The sequence below is a fragment of the Palaemon carinicauda genome, chromosome 33 (assembly GCF_036898095.1).
Source record: "Palaemon carinicauda isolate YSFRI2023 chromosome 33, ASM3689809v2, whole genome shotgun sequence".
Classification (NCBI taxonomy): Eukaryota; Metazoa; Arthropoda; class Malacostraca; order Decapoda; family Palaemonidae; genus Palaemon; species Palaemon carinicauda.
This window is the reverse complement of record NC_090757.1, coordinates 83,648,478-83,661,955: the sequence shown is the minus strand read 5'-3', so window position 1 is coordinate 83,661,955 and position 13,478 is coordinate 83,648,478.

The window sequence follows — 13,478 nt, the reverse complement described above, 5'->3', positions numbered from 1 at the left end:
GGCATCGATTATAGGTGAACAGTTCAAGTGGTTTTGATACCATCAGGCAAACTCAATGAAAGGCGCCCAACTGACACGCATGGGCTGTGACGTCACAGCCTCCGGACCAGATTTCAATAATGTTAGATAGCTGATTCCACTATGAGACACAGAAGTTCAAGAGATTTGTATTCCAGGAATAAGAAAATTTTTTCATAAAGTCCATGTGAAACGGCATTGCAATATTAAATAGATTCTAAATTTTAGAGCTTTATCTGGTATTCGTTACAAATAACTACATTTTATTAATCCCCTTATATACTGTACACCAGGCAGAAAAATCAAAAGCTACAGATTAGCTTTGAAATCCAACATAGTAAGGATGCAACTAACATGCAAGGTTTTACGCCCTGAGGAATACAATAAAAGGAAGAAAAGAATAATTTTTCTTTAAAGGTTAAAAATGTTTAATTTTGAAATGTGTGTTCTTTGGTAAATCATATTCTATGCTAGAAATCTTATTTCAGAGATTTTTTTCCATCAGTGTTCTGTATGATGGGGTAGCTTTTATAGAAAAGGTAAGCAATAAAGTCACTCCACCTTCAACTGCGGAATAAAAGATAATCGTCTGTTTCAAACAAACTACAAAAGACTTTGCCCGGTAATCTTACCTAGAAATACCATCAGCAGTATTTCGTAATAATCTAAATGAAGAGTAAGGTGATTTCGTGAGAAGACGAGTTTTGTGTTTCCCCGCGTAGTGGAACCCAGCTGAGTAAGTGGCAAGAGGTTCATTAACTCATACTGTTTTGGAGGGAATTCGCTAATCTATTAACATTTCATTCAGTAGATAAGTGACAACACAGATTATCTTATGTGCTGTGTTCGATTGCAATAATCAGGATCGCCATCACCAAGAAAAAAGGCATTTAATTTTACAGATTTCCAAAGGATTCATCTCTACAAAACTCAGGTTAATTTGTGCAAAAGGAAAGGCGATTTGAACGTGAAGAATGCAAGAATATTTTACATTTTTTTTCTTTCCTGGTGATTTTGGAGAAAGCCTTAGACACTTTTAGAATATCATCCTAATAATGCATGCAAATTAATAATGCTGTGCCTCACTCAACACATGTATACTAAGGGTATAACTCAAGGTTTAAATAGTGTTTATTTGCTATACCATTAGAAGAGTATTTTAGTTTCATTAACTCATTTCAGAATTTAAATTATGTAAGAGAGAGAGAGAGAGAGAGAGAGAGAGAGAGAGAGAGAGAGAGAGAGAGAGAGAGAGAGAGAGAGACATTTCATTCAATATCTATCCAATGAAAATGGTTTGCTCTGTTATCAGGTGATTTTGAATACAAATATTCTGATTAATTTATTTGTAAGTTATGTTTGTAACAATTCATATCTTTGTATGGCTTCTTTTTGTATAATTATTTAAATCTATAAGCATATATCTATGCGTCACTTTTGCTTGATGATTGGTATGATTTTCATGAAAGTGATTTTGCTTAAGCCTGTTATCAACTCCCTCATATTGTTTGTTAGCTCTTGGTTGCTATGAAGTCCATTGCTATAATTCCAAATACCTAAGCTTAGAGTATATTGGCACACAGTTCTAGCCTAGATTTATTTGTGGGACTGTGACAATTAGTGACATGATTCCTCTCTCTCTCTCTCTCTCTCTCTCTCTCTCTCTCTCTCTCTCTCTCTCTCTCTCTCTCTCTCTCTCTCTCTCTCTCTCTCTGTATTTATGTCAATTAGTGGGTTATTAGGGTTATTAATACATTCACTTAAGCTAGATTATCCCCCCTGAAGAGCTCGCTTAGAAGGCCTCCCTAGACTTTCCTGCTTTCGAAAGCTTTTTTTTTTTTTTTTTTTTTTTTTTTTTTTTTTTTTTTTTGTAGGCAATTGTAGGAGTAGTTTTAGGAGAGTCCTTCAGGCAGATATATCTAGGCCTGTTAGGCTAGTAGTTACTGACACAAGAAAGGAGGCTAAACAATTGTTGTACATTATATACTAGTCATGATTTTGAAATTTAAGATTCAAACAAGTCAATATTGACACGATGAATATTCATTATAGGCCTTATTACTAAGCAGTACCTTTGCCTAACTTTCTAAAGCAGGAGGAAAAGATCGTTTCACACCGCTGTTGAGTTTATTCAATACCTTACCATTTTTATAATATTTTACTATTGATTAGACACTATATTTTCTTCTGTAATGGGAAATATAATTTTATCATATCCTTACTACTTTCATAACTACTCAATAATGAACTAATTGAACTATAAAACAATGCAACAATTCCTTATGGCTAGAAATGCATTACAGTAATATTTGACCGTTAGTAGTTCTGGGTTCCGTTTGACGTCACTGACTCGTCTCCAGCTGCGCATGATTCCATCTGTTCTTCATCCTCCTTGATTTAAATAGTTAACTCCATCTTGCGTACGTTCATGCGATTCATAGGGATTGATTGTTTCGGTGATAAAACAAGCTTATTGCCTTTCATGCGGAAATTGAAAGTAATATTCTGCATTGGGAACTGGAATGATAGAATGACTAAGCTCTGATACACTGATTCAAGGAAGCCTCAATTAGTTAGACTAAATGCTAGTCCATATTACGTGTTGCATTGGGAGGTAAAGTACAAATGATGGACGTTTGGTTCTGATTTAAATGCATAGCAATGTTTCGCTGAAAATAAAACATTGGGTTATGGATTGAAATCATTGAATGTTAATTTTTTCAATTATTTACTTGATTTAAAATTTTTTATCCAAGTATGGATAGACTAAAATATTTCATAACCACCAGCTACTAAGCATGTAAACATAATTTTTTCCCCCTGCCTGTCGTCACTTTTTGAGATCTAGAATTTTTAGTATAAGCCTCCAGTGATGTGTATATACTGTAGTCATTCATATCTTCCATGGGGGTGTAAGGCTTCAGATCTGTATTTGAACAGGATGATGTTTGTACCAGGTATTTGGTAATGTGTGCTCATGTTACAGTTGGCTTCATTAATCCCGGTGCACTTCGCGGAAGCTCAAGAGACATCTGACACATTGTAGCAAGTAACGCTGTTTAGCCAAAGAATACGCTGACTGTCCAATAACCACTGAGCTTCTAAACACTTGATCGAAAGCTGTTTTAGTAATTTTACGAAGTGCTGTTTAGAAAAATATTGTTATTTACATAACGGGACTTTGTAAAATTAGTAAAAAAGCTTTTGATCACGTGTTTTCAAGATCGATGAATTTGTTTCACAGGCTGTAATGCCAACAGTCATAAATTGTTTTAATTCTTACCCTTTACTTCATACTTATTCAAGTTAAATTAATGAACATTCACATTTTAATCATAATCATTATTTACTTGCATTTTTATTATTGTTACCTTTGTTATACAAAATATTACTCAATGCAATGCCTATAAAAATGCAATAATAACTCTTTTTGCTCTATTGGCATCACTATTAAATCAATCTAATAAATCAATCATTACACTTGTAAATTTTTAATCACCTAATGGGTTTCTAATCATCTACTATCATCATTACCCATAACTTTATTATAACAAAAATTCTCATGTCACCTTTCTTTGTATCTTAATATTCTATAGGGTCCGTTAATCATTTGGACACATTTTTCATATTGACCTTCGTTTATATTCATGGAATATTTACATACGCATCTTTAAGGTCTAGGATAACATACTTTCAATTATGATATTCATTCATTTGTTACCCTCAATATTTGTATGCGTTCCCAGAATTTTCATGTCATTCTACAAGGAATATAGTAGTCTCCTTTAATTAATTTTAACAAAAATCTGATGTTTTCCCATATACCGAGTTATTCAATGTAAATTCGTCATCGTCATAGAGATAATTAATATCAGTCTTCTATGTTGGTATATCTATAGTATGCAGGACATCCTCAAGCCATTTCTTATTCTATTTACCCTCTTATTTCTCTATTTGAATTTGACTTATCTGGGATTTTCTTCCCTTAACATTTGCACAATTTTTTTTTTTTTTATATCACTAGTAAATTTGGGTGTATTGTCCGATAGTAATATCTCAAAATACGAATGTCTAGTTATTCATCCTAGCCTCAAATTATTCTACTACAAACTCATCAACCCTTTCTTATTTTTTGATAAAATTCTTTTAGGACCAGTATGTTTTTTATTATATATCAAGTTTTGGGGACAAAGTCCATGTTAGGCCATTAGTATCACCACTATGGGATTAAAAATGCAATCCGTACTTCCTAAAGGGATTTCAACCTTTACATAGCCTTTATACATCTTATATGTAGGTGTTAATTCACAATCTAAAACATCTATATTAGGCCAAAAATTTATTCATCATTAATTGCAGTCTTTTATTACTGGATGTCCTACTAACTTGAGCATAAGTTATTGTTAGTTCTTTGTTAGTTATATTGTCAGGAATTTTCTAGTCTTGAACAAGTAGTTTCTCCTTAGATTTATATGTATTATTTTGAATAATCTGCAATTCTGATTTATGAATCTTATTTGGGGGTTAGTCACCTTTAACTTTTCTGATAATCCTATGGCTTCTCTTCTATTTCTCTTACCTGACAAATGAAACCAAATATTGGTAGTGATAATTCTCTTAACATCTTCCTATTTTCTAAATAATCCTTCTTCTATCATATGAAACCTACCAATAATGTATTTAAATTCTGGACAAACATCCAGTACTCAAAGGATCCTAAGATTCCTTTCATTCAATTATTAACAAAAACTTTGCTTAGACAAAAGATTCACAATAATTTTAAAATCAATAAGTACATCTACTCTATGCCCTAACATAAATACCTAAACTTTTATAAATCATTAAATGGATAATCTATCCTTCTCGGTTGTAGTTCCATGGTTCAAGACTACTATCATAATTCACTACCCTCCTTCGGGTTTCATCTTTGCAATGAAACCTTTCTTTCATATTTTTGCGGTATCACACATTTTTATTATAACTCCTTGGTAAGAGATCGGGTTAAACTAAGATAGGATTAATAATTAATTTCTCTTCAATGTAATAGCCTTGTGTTTCATTTGTATAGTACATCTTTTTAGGTTAACTCTGTTTTAAGGCTTAATTAAGGTAGCAAAGGCTGTATAATAAGTCTCTAAGATCATATCATTCTTAAAAATCTTTTTACATTTTTCAAATCTTAGTAGAGCAGGATATTCCACAAAAAACCTTATTTCTCTTCACATTTTTAATATTTCTACAATGTTTTATTGCCCTATTTAACCTAGGGATTGGACACTCAATAATCTCGATCTATATCCTGCTATTCTCCCTCTTTCTAAGACTAATTCTATTGTTTTTAAATGGCTTCTCTATATCTTTACCAAACTTAGTAACATCATTAAATAGGCTTACTCATTTTCTGTCCCAATAACCTGCTTCATTTTATTGTCAAGAGTTAAAGGAGCTAAGGTGAGCCCGTCGACTTCACTCTAAATTCTCACATTCTTCAAAAATGCTAATAGTAGTTAATGGCTTGTATTCTTGACCATGGTGTTTACAATATCAACTAAGTATCTTTCTTCCTTAATAACTGAGGCAAAATATCATTTAATATTGTGATAGGCATTTTATTTGTATTCTGCATTTAATTCTACTTGTGATGATCCATTACTAGTCTATAACTTCCATCCTCATCAGGATATATATCTCGGGAGATTTATAACGAGACTTATTTTATTTCTAACACTCACTGTGTTTCAATATGGGGCGTTGGCTGATAGGTAATATTTTATAATTTGTTACCTGTATATAAAAAGTTTTGGCGCCGTTGTTTCTATTTGTTTTAGTTGCTACTCTTCTATTCTGCCTAACCTATCGCCTGAAATGTCTATACTCTGCCTATTTCTCATATATCCCTACATCTATGCACCTTATGGTAAATTGTGCTCATTTTTTTTTATTCGCATACTGTAATCCCCACTCCTTTAAATAGAAGTCATTACCCGCCAATCAGATGAGATATTTTATCGGAGTAGTATTAATCAATTAGTGCGCGTTCATTTCCCTTCATCTGAACTACATAATTGTCTCTTCTTTATATATCTGAGGGTTATTTTATTTAGGCATCAATATGACTTCTTTAGCTACCCTCTTGCCTTTTATATTTGATTACTGATCAGATTTTATATTTGCTTATCATCGTCATAACTCATTTATTAATCCCATGCCTATATTCTTCATTTATTAATTCGTATGCCTATATTCTTCATTTATTAATTCCTATGCCTGTATTCTTCATTTATATCTCTGCACCTAACAGCAACATATCTATTTTCAATTTATATATTTACAGCATCATTTATATCTCCTCTGCCTACCGCAATATTTCTTGGAATTCCTTTCTATTTACGATACTCTATTCTGTTCATTTCATTTAACTACAGACATTTTATTTCATTTATATGGCTCCTATCGTGATTTTACAAGGAGTATATTCATTATTTGCTACTCTTCCTATTTCTCAAATTTCTTATCCCCCTTGCCTTTTTATTTGATTTCCATTTCACTCTCTTAATCCGGAGTCTGTTTCTTCTAGCAAAGTTGTCTCCTACAAAGTGGCCAGTTTGTTTATTTTTAGCCTGACTTTCTCATAAATAAGATTAATTCGTCATCATTATATTGTTTTGAATGATTTCTTAAGGCTTTATCGGGAAATGTTACTTCTTAAAATATGAAATCTTCATTCATCATTTGGCACATTTTGGCTAATAATTCTCTATCTAACCTAACAGTTCATACCCCTTTTCCCCTTGTTTGCATTCTATTTTTCTAATTCACTTATTTTTCACCCCTAATATTGGAAGCTGGAATTTTTAGATAATTTGTCACTGTATTGCATCCTAGTATTTCAACTGTAAATGCCAGAGTCTCTGTAGGATAAAATAGTCACATTTAACGTGGATGTACCTCCGCTACTTATGCCTTTCCTTATCTAGTATTTCCCTGTCTTCCTGTCTTTTATTACGTCGGGTTAACTATTTCTAATTTGCTTCCTCTGCGCTATTTAGAGGATTTAAGTTTCTTCTTTGTGCTGGAGGGGCATTCTGAGATGTGTCTTCATTTATTTCGTTATGGAGTTCTTTATTTGTATGCCTACCTTTCTGTCCTTTGTGTCCTCCCCTTTTACAAGATTTAGCTTGACTCCCTTTTCATATGATCCTCCCCAAGATTTAAATGTGTCCTCTCTATTTTCTTTAATTGTATTTACCCTAAACTTCTGTCCATTATTCTGTTTAGCTCTGGGGTAATTTGTACTTCCATTATAATTTACGGTTCTAACTTCCTTGCAACTATTTAAATTGTTCTGATTTTACTGTTTGGACTTGTGGCTATTTATTCCTTAGATTCTACCACCTGATTTCCTATCGTTGTTGCCAATTTCCCTTTCTCTTCGTAGAAACCCATAGCTAGGATGCTATTTGTCACACAAGTTAATGCCTCATCCAAGTCTACATAAAGGGAATTGTCATTAGCAAAGGAATCATGTCCTCCTTTACTGTTGGTATGTAATCCTCCATTTGTGTGGCAAGCTCAGTCATCGAGCCACCCTCATATTTTGCCGATAGGAACTTATGTAGTGGTAGATTTGCTAACCTGTCTCTTTGGCTGATAACCATTTTCGCCTACATATTTCTTTAAACTCACTAAAAGTTACTACATTTCTAAATTCCTTATCATTCAAGGTTGTGTGAGCATCACCTACCTTTGTATTCACTGTTAATATAGCCTGTTTGATTTTTGCTGCTTCATTATTTATTCTCAAACTAACTATTCTAAATTTGGTATCAGGTAACCAATTATCCACTGTATATTTCTCTAGCCTTCATTTATCTGGGTTAATTCTTTAAACTCACGTCTTATGGGAAGTTATTCGTCTGTTTTGTACTCTACTTGTGTAATTCTAAATTATATTTCACTCCTAAATTGTATTGGGCCGATATCAACATCATCATCACTTATAAAAAAAACCACATTTCGATTACACAAAAAATAATAATAGAAAAAATTCATACATCAAGCAATCCCAGCTAGATAAAAATTTTCTATTCTTGAATAAGAGACAAAATCTCTAAATTTTCCTTCTTACGCTGAGAAACGTATTCATTTGAGAGAGAGAGAGAGAGAGAGAGAGAGAGAGAGAGAGAGAGAGAGAGAGAGAGAGAGAGAGAGAGAGCGTATATTGTACTCACAATTTCTTGGTTTGAAGTTGTGAAGCTTCTAAGGCAGAATTATTAGTAATGAAAGCTTCACTTTAATTTTAGTTACTATTTAATAAACTGAGTTGTTAATATCTTAAGTAAGCTTCAGTGCAATAGATTAATTTTATGTCCCTGAAGAATAGGGTGCAGGTTAAATGCCGATCTTTTTATGTGTTCACTGATTACAACTTTTACATTAACATTAAGAGTTCAGTTGAAACACAAAACTAGCAATAAAAATATTATTCTATGTTTGGAGTGAAGAACCCGTAGATTTGTAGTTTCCCAATTCTCAATGGGAAACGAATTCAATGAGCCCCTGATTAGGCAGGAAGGGGACTCCGTTTTGGTGTTACTGATGAACTTCCATGGACACCTCTTCTGGATAATTCCTCCTTCAGCGTCTCAGTCCTGGAGGTAAAGTCGTCCTTCCACATCTCTGGGCAGCAAATGTGTACCGCAGTCCTTGGATTTTAAGTGCCGACTTCTCGGCAATAACGAGTGCCCCTCCCCCTGGAGGAGGGGGAGAAAAGGAACTGACAGAGGTACTCTTTGGACCTTTTTACTTTATGCGCGCCGGTCAAGGAAGAGCGCTCCTACTTGTTTGCCAGGGCATATATGGGCCAAATAGGCAGCCAAGGTATGGTCACATCACGTGATATACCCCCTTTGTTTCAGATTTGCAAACAAGTAGGAGTGCTCTTCTTGACGTTATTTGGTGATGTCATTTACTCGTTTTCTTGCAGGCGCTGCTTTGGAACGGTGATTCATCTAAAGCAGCATGTGGCAATTACTCATACTAGTGAGTTTTCTCTCGCGTTCTTTGCACTAGGTGATGTTATGGCTATGATATTGTAGATTAAGCATCTTTGCTCTCGCCACTACCACTTCACTCTCTATTCTCATCTCTCTCTATAAAACATCTCTTTACTTTTATAAAATCAACTAACTTCATTTGTCTCTCCATCGTTAAATTAAGTATCAAACTTATTAAATTACTAGTTACATATATTTCCTAACTCATTCTTCATGAAACTAACTTATTGACGGACTAATCTATTTAAAAGTCCAGGAAGACCAATTGACAAGAATTGAGCGAAAGACTAATCAATCTCTCCCAGCTTATGCATGAGAGACAGTGCAGCACAGAGATTAAACCCAGACAGGGAAGGGGTCTTGTTACGCAGTACAGAATTTATACCTGAGCAGGGGCAATGTCGGTTGGGATAAAAGGCTTGGCCCTTCTTCCCCATTTTTCCTGGACACTTGATTGATCTCTATTCTTATGAGAGAGAGAGAGAGAGAGAGAGAGAGAGAGAGAGAGAGAGAGAGAGAGAGAGAGAGAGAGAGAGAGAGAGATGGTGCATTACCGAGAACCAACTCATATATGAAAGGTATCTTAGTATGCAGTACAGTAGCTTACACTTCTGGCATCAGTGTTCAGTCTTGTACCAGATGCTTCACATTTCAGTGTCAGTCAGAGGAAGGGGCACAACTCACTCTGGAGCCAACTATCGGTCTCCTCACTTTCATGAGCAACAAGACCTTCCCTCACATAAGCATGATTAGGAATATGATTCTTGGTTACAAAAATGGTCACCTTGATTACATTGTTGGAAACAAAATTACTTTCACCTGTTCTCATCAACTGACAAGTCCTATCTTTGTTAATTTCCCGTGTTTATGCATGATAGAAACAAGAGCAGCTGACTACCAATGACCACTTAGCCTACATCCCTTTTACAAGCACTGAGATGTTTCATGGCGTACTTGCAATTGGCAACATAGTCCTTCAGCCACATGGTGAGTCATGCAATACCATGCTCACCAACATGCATCACAGATACTAAAGAATGCTGCTTTTCCTCAGCCTTTGGGGGCATGAGTACCAGACTCTGTTAGGTTTCTGAGAAGGAAGTAGATTGCTTATCAACCCCTTCTTCAACATCTTTATGGGTTATTATGCATGAGCCCATTTTAGGCTGGAAGGACCAGGTAGAAAAAAAGTAAATTTTAAAAATTTTAGATATTAAGAGTACACTCCTGATTCTATTCTTGGTCTGGGCTGTGCTTGTTCTCTTAAGAAAGAACTGGCCGAGAAGGTGATTGTTGAGACCTTCGTTTTTAAGAGAAATTTTGGGTTCTCAATACCCAAATAATCCTGACTTTAGCCCGGCATCAGCAAAGTTGGAGAACTCATACTGAGTGTTCATTTGCTGATGTTTTTTACACTCATTCATGTGTGAAATGAACATGGAGAGGCTACCAAAGCTTCTGTGACATAGAGATCTATTGGAAAAGATCGGCACTTTGATGCCTCTCAGGGATTAAAGGCCCTCACTGGAGTTCTCAGGGCAAGAACTGCTCATGTGGCCTTTGACAGAGTGAGTTATCAGACCTCTGAGCCTTTGAATTCACTGTGGTATAGCTGATTGAGTAACATTCTGCCTCCTACGCTCTCTCGACAAAGATGATTGTATGTACTTGAGGGTGCAATCAGGTCTCATCTTATTGTCGACCCCACATTCTACTTTGACAATGGAGTTGCCTGTGGAGGAACTCAGGTCAGAGGCACAGTCTTTCAGATCCTAAGTCTGCTGCCATAGAATCCTCTAACATGGCCAGCCTCCAGTCAGCCTCCTAAATTGTCGGTATTATCGGTTGCTTTGCCATTACTAGGGATATGTAAAATATGTAAAGTGAGTTTCATTTGGTGTGAATGTAGTGACCTTTCCACACAACTTAATTAACCAATATAATAACTTGAATTTTAAAGAGGAGGGATGTGATTGGTGACTCCCTCATTCATAGTTTGGTTGTCGGTGAATGTTTGCAAGAAGAAAGTTAGTAGTGAATATTTGCAAGGAGAATGCAGTTGTTGAATGTTTTTAAAGGGAAATTTGTGCAGGAATATTGCATGGAGAAAATTGTCGGGGATGACTACAAAGAGAAAATTATCACGGAATGTCTGCAAGGAGAAAGTTGTCAGGGAATGTTTTTTTTAAAGAGAAAGTTGTTAGGCAATGTTTGCAAGGAGAAAGCTGCCAAGGAACGTCTGTAAGTAAAATATTTTCATAGAATGTTTTAAAGAATTTTTTTTCAAGAATATTAGGAAGGAAAATGTCAATGAATACCTGGAAGCAGAAAATTATCATTTAATGATTGTAAGGAGAGAAGTATCTGGGAATGTTTTTAAGGAAGATATTTGCAATTAATGTTAGCAATAAGTGTTTATAAGGAACTAAGTTGTCAACTGTGTCTAAAGCTTAAAGTTGTATGTTGAGACTACAAGGAGAAAGTTTTCTTTGAAAGTTGACATGCGAGAAATATCAAGAGAATACATTTGATAGCAGAGCTGCGAGTGAATATTTGAAAGGAGGAAGTTTTAGGTTCAATAAAGTATATACTTCATGGATGCATTAAAGAATTATACCACAAAACGCAAACATCTTGCCAAGATTTTTTGAACAATTTTAGTATACTATGGCTAAGATTTTGCACAATCTCTTGAATTACTGTTATGCTTCTGAAATATATTTCATAATTAGAATAGTAAGTAACTCCAGGTTGGAGTGGGAATCGATATCCTCAGACCTAAACCATTCTAAGATTCTTGTATAGCGAACTTTTTGTTTTTCATGCAAATTATAAAGGTCTGTGAACCTGAATTGCTGGCGTTATAGTGTTGTACTTTCAGGATAGAGCTCAGGGATCTAAAGGCACAGTGTGTGCTAGTAATTCCTCATTTTCCGAGGGTTGTGAAAATGTAACTTTTGAGTTCGATCAAGGAAAAGACACCATTTTGTCCCTTAAAGGCGTCTTGGTTATAAGCGAAGTCAATGCACAACGTCTAATATATGTATTCTTATTCCTCAAATAAAATTTTTTATACGTTAATGGCCAACTATTACTTCCAAATGAGTGTTCCGAAGTCACATAATGGTGCATATACTGTATACATTTGTATTTTTAAGGCTCCAGTGGGCGGAAGAACAAGACGGGAAAGGCAATTAATTATCTCATCTAGTTTTCCCTGTCGATAAGTTGTCCAGAAAAAGTAGATTAGAATTTTTTTTCACGTTTAATGATCCTAGAATAAAGATGATATGTATTTAATAATTGTCGTAATAGTAATTTGTTTAAGACCGTCCAACCCCTTGCCATATTTCATTAATTTAACATCTTCAAAAGTTAGGAAAATCATGTCACTTATAAGACAACAGGGGCATCATGACATTTTACAATCAGTTTTTGAACTGTATTTAAGATTAAGAAAGGTAATTTAATGTGAGCGAACAAAAGTTTCCTTTTGTCGAAAGCTCAAGTATATTCCAATGTGTTCCTGGAGGAGAGGATTTATCAAAGTAGGGGAAGGGGAAAGGAGTAGAAGTGGAAGACGAAAAAACGGAAAAAATACTCAAGAGCGAAAGAAGATGTCTTCTCGCCAGGGGTCAACAATAATTCATGTTGGAAAATGTCTAACCATGAATGATATTTTTTTCCTTAGCTAAAGAGACGATGATAAGAAATCAGTTGAGATAACGCTAGGTACAAGAGGCAAGAAAATGCCCATTAAACATCGCCAAGGAACAGGAAATGGTGTGCATCATGTTCTGCAAGTCACTTCAAAGGAACACGCCTATATGAATTATTATCGAAGCTACGACTGGACATATTAACAAGTCTGCCGCCAACCACCACCACCACCACCACCACCACCTCCACATCTCCCGCCTCTACCATCCCGCCTCGTTCTTTCTATTAATATTCCTTTTGGATCCTCGCTCTCCCTACCAACCCCACCCCACCCCTTGTCTCTTACTTACTATCAAACATTTCCTTTTATGCTCGTCTTATCATATTTGAATTCTTACTTTGCATTGAAGGCATTTTAATTCCGCGCCTTTATGTGTTTCCATGCTAATATTTCGTTCCAGTGAATCTTAGTATTTATGGCCTTGTTTCATCGAATAAAACTATGAATCCTTCAACCTATTTATCTATCTTATTCTGTAATAGAGTTCAAAGAAACGGTTTTCTTTCAAACGAGACTACAAATACTGATTCCCCTTTTTGTGAAAATACGGAGAACGACTCTTCCCATTTCGTAAAAATGTGAAGACAATGGACGTTCCTTCCTAGTCATAAGGAGAAAGGCAATTCTTCTCGTTTGTAAGGAGAATGTGAGAGGCCGTTATTTTTTTTTTTTTTTTTATATAA